The 14,249-nt window shown below is 41.1% G+C and overlaps 1 protein-coding gene across 4 annotated transcripts in view; it reads left to right on the top strand.

Moving 5' to 3' along the window:
• The window catches only part of TRMT9B (tRNA methyltransferase 9B (putative)), a 66,365-nt gene that overhangs the window by 30,092 nt on the left and 22,024 nt on the right, over positions 1 to 14,249 (top strand). For 3 of the 4 annotated variants that reach the window (XM_027077289.2, XM_015082879.3, XM_027077287.2), the window contains exon 2: positions 10,539 to 10,738. The gene's annotated coding sequence lies outside the window, so the exon portion shown is untranslated. The remainder of the gene's footprint in view (positions 1 to 10,538; positions 10,739 to 14,249) is intronic. The other variant, XM_027077288.2, reaches the window with a different exon arrangement.

Here is a 14,249-nt window from a genome sequence, read left to right as displayed (position 1 = left end):
ATTTCTAGTTTCATAGTGTTGTGGCTGTAAAATATGCATGGTTTGACTTCAGTCTTCTTGGATTTGTGGAGACTGTTTTGTGGCTTGCCATGTAAACTATTCTGGAGAATGTTTCGTGTGCCCTTGAAATGAATGTGTATTCTGCTGTTTTAGAATGGAATGTTCTGAATATATCCATTATATTCATCTGGTCCAATGTATCATTCAAAGTCACTGTTTCTTTATTGATTTTCTGTTTTGATGATCCATTAATATAAATGGGGGTGTTAAAGTCCTCTACTATTATTGCATTACCATTGATTACTTCCTTGTGTGTTATTAGCTGCTTTATGTATCTGGATGGTCCCATGTTGGATGAATATTTACAATTGTTATATCTTCTTGCTGGATTGTCCCCTTTATTATTGTATAGTGTCCTTTGTCTCTTGTTTCAGTCTTTGTTTTAAAATCGATTTTGTCTGATATAGGTATTGCTACTCTGGTTTTCTTTGGACATCCATTTGTATGATAAATGTTTCTCCACCCCCTCACTTTCAATCTGCAGGTGTCTTTAGGTCTAAAATGAGTTGTCTGTAGGAGGCATAGAGATAGGTCTCATTTTTTATCCATTCTTTCACCCTGTGTCTTTGGATTGGAGCATTTAGTCCAATTCCATTCAAGGTTATTATTTTATTACTTGTTTTGTCGTTATTTCTGAAGTTTTTCTCTGATCCTTTCTTCCCCTTTTTTCATGGTTTGCTGGCTTTCTTTAGTGATAGATTTGTCTGTATTCTTTGCATAGCTGTTACTGGTTTTTGATTTGTGGTTACCATTAAATTTCTATATAACCTCTTCGGCATGTAGCAGTCTGTATCAAGTTGATGGTTGTTTAAGTTTGAATCCGTTCTTTACTCCTCTCCTCTCCAGGTTTTAGGTATATGGTTTCATATTTTACATCTTTTATTTTGCTGGTTCCTTGACTGATTTTTTACAGAAATACACATTTTCATTGCTTTTGCTTTTCCTCCTTTTATATGTCAGTTTTGGTCTTCCCTTTCCACTGAGAGTCCCCTTTAATATTTCTGATAAGGTTGCTTTAGTAGTCATGAACTCCTTTAGGTCTTGTTTGTCTGGGAAACTCTTTATCTCTCCTTCTATTCTGAGTGATAGCCTTTTTGGATAGATACTTGGCTGCAGGTTTTTACTATTCCGCACTTTGACTATATCATGCCACTTCCTTCTGGCCTGCCAGGTGTCTGCTGAAAAAACTGCTAGTTTGCCCTTGTAAATGTCTTCTTTTGTATTGTTGCTTTTATTTTTTTTTTCTTTATCACTACATTTTACCTTTTTAATTACAATGTGTCTTAGTGTGTATCTGCTTTTCTTGATTTTTTTTGGGGGGGGGTTCTCTGTGCCTTTGGATCTGGATGTCTGTTTCCTTCCCCAGATGAGGGAAGTTTTCACCTATGATGTTTTCAAATACATTGTCTCCCTCTTTCTCTTTTTCTTCTGGGATCCCTATAATAGGAATGTTATTACATTTGATGGAGTCACTGAATTCCCTAAGTCTATTCTCATTTTGCATAATTCTTTTTTCTCTCTTTTGTTCAGCTTGATTACTTTCCATTACCCTGTCTTCCAGATCATTAATTTGTTCCTCTTCTTCTTCCAGCCTGCCATTCATTCCATCAAGCCTGTTTCTTGTTTTGTTTATTGAACCCGTTCTCTGCTGTGTTATTCTTAATCTCTGTGTGAAGGGTCTCACCAATGTCTTCCACTCTTTTCTCAAGTCCACTGAGTACCTTTCTGATCATTACTTTAGATTTCAGAAGGAGACTTTCAAATTCCAATCAAATTTTGTCGTTTCTCTTGTTGAAATACTTAAATGGTTCCTCATTATGTTCAGGACAAAATCCAGACTCCCTAGAATGCTAAACTAAGACCTATGAGATCTGACTGCTACCTACTCTTCCAGCCCCTCCTGTCCTTTCTCCTTTCCCCAAGATGGAGAGTTAAGAGTGTGAACTCTGGAATCTAACTTTCTAGGCTGAGACCCTGACTCTGCCTCTTACTGGCACTGTAACTTTGGAAAGTCACTAATATTCTCTGTGCCTTGGTTTTCTTATTGTAAAATGGGGGACATACTAGTTCCTGTTTCATATAGTTATTGGGTAGATTCTTTTTTTTTTTTTTAACTGACTAAGGCACCCAGGTGCCCCTTTACAATTTTTTTTTAATTTTTTTTTCAATATATGAAATTTATTGTCAAATTGGTTTCCATACAACACCGAGTGATCATCCCAAAAGGTGCCCTCCTCAATACCCATCACCCACCCTGCCACCTCCCACCCCATCAACCCTCAGTTTGTTCTCAGTTTTTAAGAGTCTCTTATGCTTTGGCTCTCTCCCACTCTAACCTCTTTTTTTTTTTCCTTCCCCTCCCCCATGGGTTTCTGTTAAGTTTCTCAGGATCCACATAAGAGTGAAAACATATGGTATCTGTCTTTCTCTGTATGGCTTATTTCACTTAGCATCACACTCTACAGTTCCACCCACGTTGCTACAAAGGGCCGTATTTCATTCTTTCTCATTGCCACATAATACTCCATTGTGTATACAAACCACAATTTCCTTATCCATTCATCAGTTGACGGACATCTAGGCTTTTTCCATAATTTGGCTATTGTTGAGAGTGCTGCTATAAACATTGGGGTACAAGTGCCCCTATGCATCAGTACTCCTTTATCCCTTGGGTAAATTCCTAGCAGTGCTATTGCTGGGTCATAGGGTAGGTCTACTTTTCATTTTTTGAGGAACCTCCACACTGTTTTCCAGAGTGGCTGCACCAATTTGCATTCCCACCAACAGTGCAAGAGGGTTCCCATTTCTCCACATCCTCTCCAGCATCTATAGTCTCCTGATTTGTTCATTTTGGCCACTCTGACTGGCGTGAGGTGATATCTGAGTGTGGTTTTGATTTGTATTTCCCTGATAAGGAGCGACGTTGAGCATCTTTTCATGCGCCTATTGGCCATCCAGATGTCTTCCTTAGAGAAGTGACTATTCATGTTTTCTGCCCATTTCTTCACTGGATTATTTGTTTTTCGGGTGTGGAGTTTGGTGAGCTCTTTATAGATTTTGGATACTAGCCCTTTGTCCGATATGTCATTTGCAAATATCTTTTCCCATTCCGTTGGTTGCCTTTTAGTTTTGTTGGTTGTTTCCTTTGCTGTGCAGAAGCTTTTTATCTTCATAAGGTCCCAGTAGTTCATTTTTGCTTTTAATTCCCTTGCCTTTGGGGATGTGTCGAGTAAGAGATTGCTACGGCTGAGGTCAGAGTGGTCTTTTCCTGCTTTCTCCTCTATGGTTTTGATGGTTTCCTGTCTTACATTCAGGTCCTTTATCCATTTTGAGTTTGTTTTTGTGAATGGTGTGAGAAAGTGGTCTAGTTTCAACCTTCTACATGTTGCTGTCCAGTTCTCCCAGCACCATTTGTTAAAGAGACTGTCTTTTTTCCATTGGATGTTCTTTCCTGCTTTGTCAAAGATTAGTTGGCCATACATTTGTGGGTCTAGTTCTGGAGTTTCTATTCTATTCCCTCGGTCTATATGTCTGTTTTTGTACAAATACCATGCTGTCTTGATGATGACAGCTTTGTAGTAGAGGCTAAAGTCTGGGATTGTGATGCCTGCTGCTTTGGTCTTCTTCTTCAAAATTACTTTGGCCATTCGGGGCCTTTTGTGGTTCCATATGAATTTTAGGATTGCTTGTTCTAGTTTCGAGAAGAATGCTGGTGCAATTTTGATTGGGATTGCATCGAATGTGTAGATAGCTTTGGGTAGTATTGACATTTTGACAATATTCATTCTTCCAATCCATGAGAACGGAATGTTTTTCCATTTCTTTATATATCTTCTTCAATTTCCTTCATAAGCTTTCTATAGTTTTCAGCATACAGATCTGTTACATCTTTGGTTAGATTTATTCCTAGGTATTTTGTGCTTCTTGGTGCAATTGTGAATGGGATCAGTTCCTTTATTTGTCTTTCTGTTGCTTCATTATAGTGTATAAGAATGCAACTGATTTCTGTACATTGATTTTGTATCCTGCAACTTTGCTGAATTCATGTATCAGTTCTAGCAGACTTTTGGTGGAGTCTATCGGATTTTCCATGTATAATATAATGTCATCTGCAAAAAGTGAAAGCTTAACTTCATCTTTGCCAATTTTGATGTCTTTGATTTCCTTTTGTTGTCTGAGTGCTGATGCTAGCACTTCCAAAACTATGTTAAACAACAGCGGTGAGAGTGGACATCTCTGTCGTGTTCATGACCTCGGGGGGAAAGCTCTCAGTTTTTCCCCATTGAGGATGATGTTAGCTGTGGGCTTTTCATAAATGGCTTTTATGATGTTTAAGTATGTTCCTTCTATCCCGACTTTCTCAAGGGTTTTTATTAAGGGTGCTGAATTTTGTCAAATGGCTTTTCTGCATTGATTGACAGGATCATATGGTTCTTATCTTTTCTTTTATTAATGTGATGTATCACGTTGATTGATTTGCGAATGTTGAACCAGCCCTGCATCCCAGGAATGAATCCCACTTGATCATGGTGAATAATTCTTTTTATATGCTGTTGAATTTGATTTGCTAGTATCTTGTTGAGAATTTTTGCATCCATATTCATCAGGGATATTGGCCTGTAGTTCTTTTTTCACTGGGTCTCTGTCTGGTTTAGGAATCAAATACTGGCTTCATAGAATGAGTCTGGAAGTTTTCCTTCCCTTTCTATTTCTTGGAATAGCTTGAGAAGGATAGGTATTATCTCTGCTTTAAACGTCTGGTAGAACTCCCCTGGGAAGCCATCTGGTCCTGGACTCTTATTTGTTGGGAGATTTTTGATAACCGATTCAATTTCTTCGCTGGTTATGGGTCTGTTCAAACTTTCTATTTCCTCCTGATTGAGTTTTGGAAGTGTGTGTGTGTTTAGGAATTTGTCCATTTCTTCCAGGTTGTCCAATTTGTTGGCATATCATTTTTCATAGTATTCCCTGATATTGTTGGTATCTCTGAGGGATTGGTTGTAATAATTCCATTTTCATTCATGATTTTATTTGGGTCATCTCCCTTTTCTTTTTGAGAAGCCTGGCTAGAGGTTTATCAATTTTGTTTATTTTTTCAAAAAACCAACTCTTGATTTCGTTGATCTGCTCTACAGTTTTTTTAGATTCTATATTGTTTATTTCTGCTCTGATCTTTATTATTTCTCTTCTTCTGCTGGGTCTAGGCTGTCTTTGCTCTTCTGCTTCTATTTCCTTTAGGTGTGCTGTTAGATTTTGTATTTGGGATTTTTCTTGTTTCTTGAGATAGGCCTGGATTGCAATGTATTTTCCTCTCAGGACTGCCTTTGCTGCATCCCAAAGCATTTGGATTGTTGTATTTTCATTTTCGTTTGTTTCCATATATTTTTTAATTTCTTCTCTAATTGCCTGGTTGACCCACTCATTCTTTAGTAGGGTGTTCTTTAACCTCCATGCTTTTGGAGGTTTTCCAGACTTTTCCCTGTGGTTGATTTCAAGCTTCATAGCATTGTGGTCTGAAAGTATGCATGGTATGATTTCAATTCTTTTATACTTATGAAGGGCTGTTTTGTGACCCAGTATGTGATCTATCTTGGAGAATGTTCCATGTGCACTTGAGAAGAAAGTATATTTTGTTGCTTTGGGATGCAGAGTTCTAAATATATCTGTCAAGTCCATCTGATCCAATGTGTCATTCAGGGCCCTTGTTTCTTTATTGACCGTGTGTCTAGATGATCTATCCATTATTGTAAGTGGAGTGTTAAAGTCCCCTGCAATTCCCACATTCTTATCAATAAGGTTGCTTATGTTTATGAGTAATTGTTTTATATATTTGGGGGCTCCCATATTTGGTGCATAGACATTTATAATTGTTAGCTCTTCCTGATGGATAGACCTATAATTAGTATATAATGCCCTTCTTCATCTCTTGTTACAGCCTTTAATTTAAAGTCTAGTTTGTGTGATGTAAGTATGGCTACTCCAGCTTTCTTTTGACTTCCAGTAGCATGATAAATAGTTCTCCATCCCCTCACTCTCAACCTGAAGGTGTCCTCAGGTCTAAAATGAGTCTCTTGTAGACAGCAAATAGATGGGTCTTGTTTTCTTTTATCCATTCTGATACCCTATGTCTTTTGGTTGGCGCATTTAGTCCATTTACATTCAGTATTATTATTGAAAGATACAGGTTTAGAGTCATTGTGATGTCTGTAGGTTTTATGCTTGTAGCGATGTCTCTGGTACTTTGTCTCACGGGATCCCCCTTAGGATCTCTTGTAGGGCTGGTTTAGCGGTGACGAATTCCTTCAGTTTTTGTTTGTTTGGGAAGACCTTTCTCTCTCCTTCTATTCTAAATGACAGACTTGATGGATAAAGGATTCTCGGCTGCATATTTTTTCTGTTCATCACATGGAAGATCTCCTGCCATTCCTTTCTGGCCTGCCAAGTTTCAGTAGAGAGATCAGTCACAAGTCTTATAGGTCTCCCTTTATATGTTAGAGCACACTTATCTCTAGCTGCTTTCAGAATTTTCTCTTTATCCTTGTATTTTGCCAGTTTCACTATGATATGTCGTGCAGAAGATCGATTCAAGTTCCGTCTGAAGGGAGTTCTCTGTGCCTCTTGGATTTCAATGCCTTTTTCCTTCCCCAGATACGGGAAGTTCTCAGCTATGATTTTTTCAAGTACACCTTCAGCACCTTTCCCTCTCTCTTCCTCCTCTGGAATACCAATTATGTGTAGATTGTCTTTAGTGCATCTCTTAGTTCTGTAATTTTTCCCTCATACTCCTGGATTTTTTTCTCTTTTTCTCAGCTTCCTCTTTTTCTATAATTTTATGTTCTAGTTCACCTATTCTCTCCTCTGCCTCTTCAATCCGAGCTGTGGTCATTTCCATTTTATTTTGCAGCTCGTTTATAGCATTTTTTAGCTCCTCCTGACTATTCCTTAGTCCCTTGATCTCTGTAGCAATAGATTCGTGCTGTCCTCTATACTGTTTTCAAGCCCAGCGATTAATTTTATGACTATTATTCTAAATTCACTTTCTGTTATATTGTTTAAATCCTTTTTGATCAGTTCATTAGCTGTTGTTATTTTCTGGAGATTCTTTTGAGGTGAATTCTTCCGTTTGGTCATTTTGGACAGTCCCTGGAGTGGTGTGGGACTGCGGGGCACTTCCCCTGTGCTGTCTTGAATAACTTGCGTTGGTGGGCGGGGCCGCAGTCAGACCTGATGTCTGCCCCCTGCCCACCGCTGGGGCCACAGTCAGACTGGTTTGTACCTTCTCTTCTCCTCTCCTAGGGGCAGGATTCACTGTGGGGTGGCATGGCCCGTCTGGGCTACTTGCACCCTGCCAGGCTTGTGGTGCTGGGGATCTGGCGTATTAGCTGGGGTGGGTAGGCAAGGTGCACGGTGTGGGGGGGGGGGGCAGGCTTAGCTCGCTTCTCCTTAGGTGATCCACTTCAGGAGGGGCCCGGTGGTGGCGGGAAGGAGTCAGACCCGCCGCCGGAGGGGTGGCTCCACAGAAGCACAGCGTTGGGTGTTTGCACAGTGCGAGCAAGTTCCCTGGCAGGAACTGGTTCCCTTTGGGATTTGGGCTGGGGGATAGGTGAGGGAGATGGCGCTGGCGAGCGCCTTTGTTCCCTGCCAAGCCGAACTCTGTCGTCCGGGGCTCAACAACTCTCCCTCTCATCGTCTTCCAGCCTTCCCTCTCTCCAAGCAGAGCTGTTAACTTACAACCTTCCAGATGTTAAGTCCCGCTTACTGTCCAAACACACTCTGTCCGCCCCGCCGCTTTTGCCAGCCGGACTCGGGGGCTCTGCTTGGCTGGTGGGCCGCCCCTCCGCCCCGGCTCCCTCCCGCCAGTCCGTGGAGCACGCACCGCCTCTCCGCCCTTCCTAGTCTCTTCCGTGGGCCTCTCGTCTGCGCCTGGCTCCGGAGACTCCGTTCTGCTAGTCTTCTGGCGGTTTTCTGGGTTATTTAGGCAGGTGTAGGTGGAATCTAAGTGATCACCAGGACGTGGTGAGCCCAGCGTCCTCCTACGCCGCCATCTTCCTTATTGGGTAGATTCTAAAAGTTAACGTAGGTTAGATGCTTAAAACAGCCTGGATGATAGTAAATTATGAATGCGTGTGTGTGTGCGTGTCTTGCTATTATTAATTTACTTGAAGTTCATCAAAGAGAGTGTAATAGGTCTTGTTTCTTTTTTGCATATGCTGTTTTCTATGCCTAGAATCACCCACTCCCCCTTTATCTGACTTACCCTCTCTCTTCTGAACTCCTGCTCTGATGCCAGCCTTTCAAGGGAACCCTCACTGTCTGCCCCTGTTCCAGGCTGGACGAGTTACCTGTCCTATGTGCTCCTATAGTACCTGGATCATAATATCCATTACACCAGATATGGGACCAAGGCATTTGTGGTTTTGAAGAATTTTAAGTGACCTAAAGGGCTATGATGTTTAGTAATTTGTAGTGGGGTTAATTATATATATCATAAGACTATTAGGATTAAATAAGGTACAGCATACGTTTGGGGATTCAGAAGCTCTCAGGTTATATCCATTCCCAAAGTCAAGTTTCTACCATATTTTAGTTTTCTATTTCTTTGTATTGTTTCTCATATTAAATTTTGGGTTCCTGAATGGACAGATTGTTTTATCTCTATCCCTAGTGCCTCATATGTACAAGAAACTTAACTAATATTTGCTGAGTGAATGTGTAAAAGAATGAATTTTTATGTGTCTCAAAACTGACTTGGCCCTTAAGCCATAATTTTGAGGTGCTGAGCCATTTCCCCAGGGCAGAGCACACATGGCTAACTGCAAAACTTCAGAAGGTTTGAGTTACAAACCTTTGCGCTAGAAGATAGTTTCCTATTTATTCAGGAAAAAAGGAGAAGATAATACATTTTTTAATACTAACTACTCTAGAGATAGATGGCTAATATAGTTAAAGGACTCATCTGAATTCAACATTTTAAACAGAATATACTAACCTCTTTTGTCTTTGCCCAGCAACTTCTTGGAGAAGATAAAATGATTCACACATTTTCAACAGAAGCAGATTTGGATCATAATTTACTAAATGTGAGGAAAGTCAGTTATATGTATAGGTGTTGGAAGGATGATTTGGGCATAGAGAAATCTTCCCCACCCCTGCTCCCACCCAAGTAGTTAACAGATGCCTTCTGCACTGTCTACAATTCCTTTCGTTAGCTACTTTTACTGACCCATCTTCAGTGGTGTATCTGAGAGGGTTAATTCATTTAGGCACTAATGCCTGAAGGAAAGGCATAGCCAGCCAAGTTGGCTGATGACAATGGAGTCCTTAGGTCAGGACATGGAAGGGTGAATCCTAGCAGAGAGCATTTATTTTGGGGACTGGCATGAGGGCTCGGTAAACAAACGTCATCTCCTTTAGGATAAAGGTAGGCTTTAAAACCGCGTGAGGAAAGATGAGATCCTTTGATTAATAGCTCTTTCAAGACCCTTCTTAAATGTTCTTCCTAAAAGTCAGGCTTTGTGCTTCTCGGTGGCACAGAGCATATGCCTGATATGACTGAGAGATGACTGTGGCTTAAATGTATAGGCATATTCTGAAGACCCAGAAGATTTCCAGAGCACATCCCGATCAGTGATAATTAGATCCGGACCAAGATTGGGGTGGAGTGGAGAGCAGGGGGAGGTTGGGGGAAGCCACATGTATGCCCCACCCCCCACCATCCTGAGAATCACTGTATATAAGAGGTGCAGCGTGTGGTAGTGAGGTATTCACACAAAGAATACGAAGACTAGGGAAAATGGTGGAGAACTGTGAGCTACATTAAGGTCCATTTGCTTCATTTACAGATAAGGAATCCGGCCCGAGGTATTACAGAATTGGCTTTTCTGCCACACCAGGCATCTCTCCAGACCTTATTTTATACCCCAAGACTTATACATTGCAAAATGCTTTTTGGCATACAAGGTCCTTTTTTTTTTTTTTTTTTTAAGTAACTAAGTCTTCTGATGGGTCTCATGACAGACCCACTGTACTATGACTATGAAAAAAGAAAAATAAATGGGAACAACGAAGAATAGGAGTAATTCTTAAAGTGATGCGGAAGTAGCTGGTATTCTGAACAAATACTGAGCAAACAGTACTGGAATGATTTAATGCAGTTTAGTAATACTGTCTGAAATAGTATCCATTTCATTAAGCCATGGGATTCAGAGTTGACTCTCCAGGCTGGTAATTTTTCTAGGAACCAGATGAAATCATTCAATGTAATTTGGGGAGACAGTACTGTATATTTTATAGAGAGCTTAGGAATTAATTCAGAAACTGCTCTTACAGTTCTGGCGTACTCCATGTATGAACAGTTCTTTCTAATCCCATCTTCCCTGGGTAGTTTATGTGGAGGTCAAGAGGTCACCCTGGGCTGTAGCTGGTTCAATATTTTTGTTACGTAAAACGACATTCAGTGTTTGTGTTTTTCCTAATAGGGCTTGTGTTCACTTGAACGACTCATGCAGAATTGCTTCATCGCGTGAAGGACCTCGCTGTTTGATTTCCCTCCTACTACTTTTCCTTTACATCACACACCGAGAAAGTCATGAGCAAAAATCGTCACTCTCTGAGGGTAGAAACTATCATGATTCACAAAGACAAGAAGTAAGTTTCCTGTCATCACAAGATGACTCAGGTTAGTAGCTTTTGTTATTGCAATTCAAATAACATGAGGGTGTAGGGCACTATGCAAACCTAATTAGGCCCCGTGTCTCTACTTTTAAATTTATGATGATGTGATATAAAGGAAGGTGGAGTTTATTTTTGCACTAGGCAATAAAAACCAGTTTGAAAATAGTTGTACAGGGTAAGTTAAAATTGCAAGAATATATTTAGTATTTTTTTAGAGAGGAAAATGCTTTTCTCATAAAGAGCGTTATTAAATGATCATTTTTATCATAGAAAAGTTTGCAAGCTGTACTTGGAGGTAATATGTAGATGTTAAGTTTTAAGGATTGTGGATTAAAAGGTTAAAAAAAACAAACCACAAACACTCATGTATTTTTTTATAATCAAGTCTTTGAACTGTCCTGACCAACTTGTGTTGTTGTGTTAGAATTGCAGTTTGAGGGGCGCCTGGGTGGCTCAGTCGGTTAAACGGCCGACTTCGGCTCAGGTCATGATCTCGCGGTCCGTGAGTTCGAGCCCTGCATCGGGCTCTGTGCTGACAGCTCAGAGCCTGGAGCCTGTTTCAGATTCTGTGTCTCCCTCTCTCTGACCCTCCCACGTTCATGCTCTGTCTCTGTCTCAAAAATAAATAAATATTAAAAAAAAAAAAAGAGAGAATTGCAGTTTGAGTAGGTCTTTGAAATTTAAAGCAGCATTGTGTTCTCTTTTTTAATATTGTGTCTTCTGTGGGATTTAGAAATAGGAGAACAATTTAAATGCTTACGCTTGCTTTTAGTTACAAAAATGTGACTTCTGCATGCCTACGGTAGGTCTGTAAAACAAGGTTCTATCAGGATAGGAAATCCTGAAATACAAAACACAACTGGGAAAGCTCGGTCTTAGCCCTGTTTCCTCCCAGTGCCTGTTGCCCCCTGCAGGGCATTTATGATTTCTGATCAAAGACTCGAGCACCTGTTTGTCTGGAGTAAAGTATTGTTGTCTTGCAGAAGGAGCGAAGGAAAGAGCTTAATGATACATTGATTCTACGGTTAATATTGACTGTCTGCTCTGTGCTGAGCATTATCCCAAGCACTCTGTGATATACACAAGAGGTCATGTTCTAGTTCCTGCCCTCCAAGAGCTTCTAATCTAGTTGGGCACATATACAAAGCTGAGAGTTCAAGATGGTATCAGGAGAAATGTCCTAAGAGTGACAGAGATAATAAATATGCAGAACACAGAAAGAGTGGGGGAGCTGGTTTATACCTATGGCTCTCCATGAAGTCTTTATGGAGGCGGAAGAAGCTTGCTAGACATTGAAGGCCAGGTAAGATTTTGGAAGGGGAAGGTGATAGAGCATTTCAGATGACAGAGAACAGTCTGTTGGCTTTAGCAAAGACCTGAACGAGGAGCTCTTTTAAGACCCACTCAGGGAAGGGCGAGTAGAGGTCTTTGGGTAGAATCCGAGAATTTGAGATATGGTAGCACGAAGATATAAGATCTGGGAACACAGACTGGGACCTGGTCATGGAGGGCTTTGAATGCCAGACTAAGGAGTGCAAGATTTTTCCTACAGAGAGCAGAGGCCCTGAAAAGTTTTCAACAGGGAGGGGATATTATTAAATAGCCATTATTAGAAAATTATCCAGCATTGGCAGGAAACAGAGATTCTAAACTGCTTTTCTTGGGTTCATGGAGGGAAAACGACAAGCTGCAGCCATGAAGCCAGGAGTAACACATATGCTGGGTGGTCCCTGCAGCCACCTCTTACTACAAGAGCACAAAGTGTCGCCAGCAAGTTAATGAGGAGGAGGGGTGCAACTCCCAGTGTTATGGACACCTGAGATGAGGCGGGGGAAGGCAAGGGGGACAGAGAGACCGGAAGGTTGTAACAGCAACTCATATACTAGGTTGTGGCAGAACAAAACAGAAAGGCAGGAGACGGCAAAGATGGTCTTCTCTTAGGCTAGCATGGTTCCCACAGGACGCTGCCATCCCAGTGTCCCCAGTGCCCCAGGGCTCCGACAAGGGTCTCTGCATCTGTTTGGGGCAAGTCCTGTCGGAACACCGGTGACCACGGTGCATCTCCTCCACTGTGGCACCCCGAGGTGCATGTTGTGGTCGCAAAGACACATTCAAGTCCGTAACGAAGTCCGTTGGCAGCAAACGTCAAAACAAACTCTCCCTCAGGCACGAAGGACGGATTTGTTGGGAGTGTACTGAGTAGCTGATAGAAGAAAGAGCTGCAAACCAAACCTCAGGAAAGGCAGCCCTTGGAAGAAACCCCGAGGATCTTTCCTTTAGGCTTGTGCCCTAAGTGATTGGGCTCCGACTACCTCTTATCAGTTTCCCAGGGGAGAGAGAATGACTGTCCTAGATCACATCACATGTCCACCCCTGGTGTATGTGACCAGCGGACCCCAGCATCACTTGGAATCTGAGAGAGGGGCAGTTTCTCAAAGGAAGAAAGGATAAGCAGAAGTTTTTAAAAGTATTTAACCTCTAGGGGCGCCTGGGTACCTCAGTCAGTTGAGCATCTGACTTCGGCTCAGGTCACGATCTCGCGGTTCATGGGTTTGAGCCCTGTGTGGGGCTCTGTGCTGACAGCTCAGAGCCTGGAGCCTGCTTCAGATTCTGTGTCTCCCTCTCTCTCTGCCCCTCCCCTGCTACTACTCTGTCTCTCAAAAATAAATGAAACATTAAAAAAAAAGTATTTAACCTTCTAAAAGTTCTGGGATTTCAAATAATGGTCATAAGTTCATGGCTTCAGGCTTGGGGAGAAATCAGCTCTTTTGCAGAATCTCAGATTCCCAATATTATTTTTCCATAACTACCTTTGGCAGACCCTCAGCTCTTCCAAACTAAAGTTTTACTATTAAAAAACAGACAGACAAATAAACAAGTATTAACCAGAAAATTACCTCCAGCAATCCCTTCATGCTTTAGGGTCCACACATTAGTGTCCTTTCTCCCTCCCACTCTCCTTTTTTTTTCCTTTGGTAGCAGTCCATTCTTCAAACACATCAAGTGGCCTGAAGCGATTTGATTTTTATGCCCTACTGGTATTAGAAACAGGGCCTTAAGAAACATAGTGCCGTGCCAAGCTTTGGGTGATCTTTGAATTGATGCTTCTTGTAAGTGCACTTTAACTGAGTTCTAGGGTGGCGATCCCCACTTCCAGTGCACTCATTTGGGGAAGTGTTACTTTACATACAAGCAGGGCTCACGATTTCCTTTTTAACAATTTCCAGTTACACTGGAAATGAACATAATATATTAACCGCCAACGTAATACAATTCCAGACTTCTAGAGCAAGGGTTTTTAAGCTTCTTTGGCATTATTTTGAACGTTAATTTTTTAAAACAAGGGTCTAAACAAATCTCAGTAACAAGTTGCCAGAGTCTAACTTCTATGATTAATGGTAATACATTCTTATGAACAATAAATATTAGAATGTATTAACTTGGTTCTGAGCCCTAATTGAAATAGATATAAAATTAATAAAAACATAAAATTCCATATTCTATCTCTTCTTTCC

This window comes from Acinonyx jubatus, chromosome B1 (assembly GCF_027475565.1).
Source record: "Acinonyx jubatus isolate Ajub_Pintada_27869175 chromosome B1, VMU_Ajub_asm_v1.0, whole genome shotgun sequence".
Lineage (NCBI taxonomy): Eukaryota > Metazoa > Chordata > Mammalia > Carnivora > Felidae > Acinonyx > Acinonyx jubatus.
Note: the sequence above shows the minus strand (reverse complement) of the source record. Positions and strands in the feature narration are given on the sequence as shown.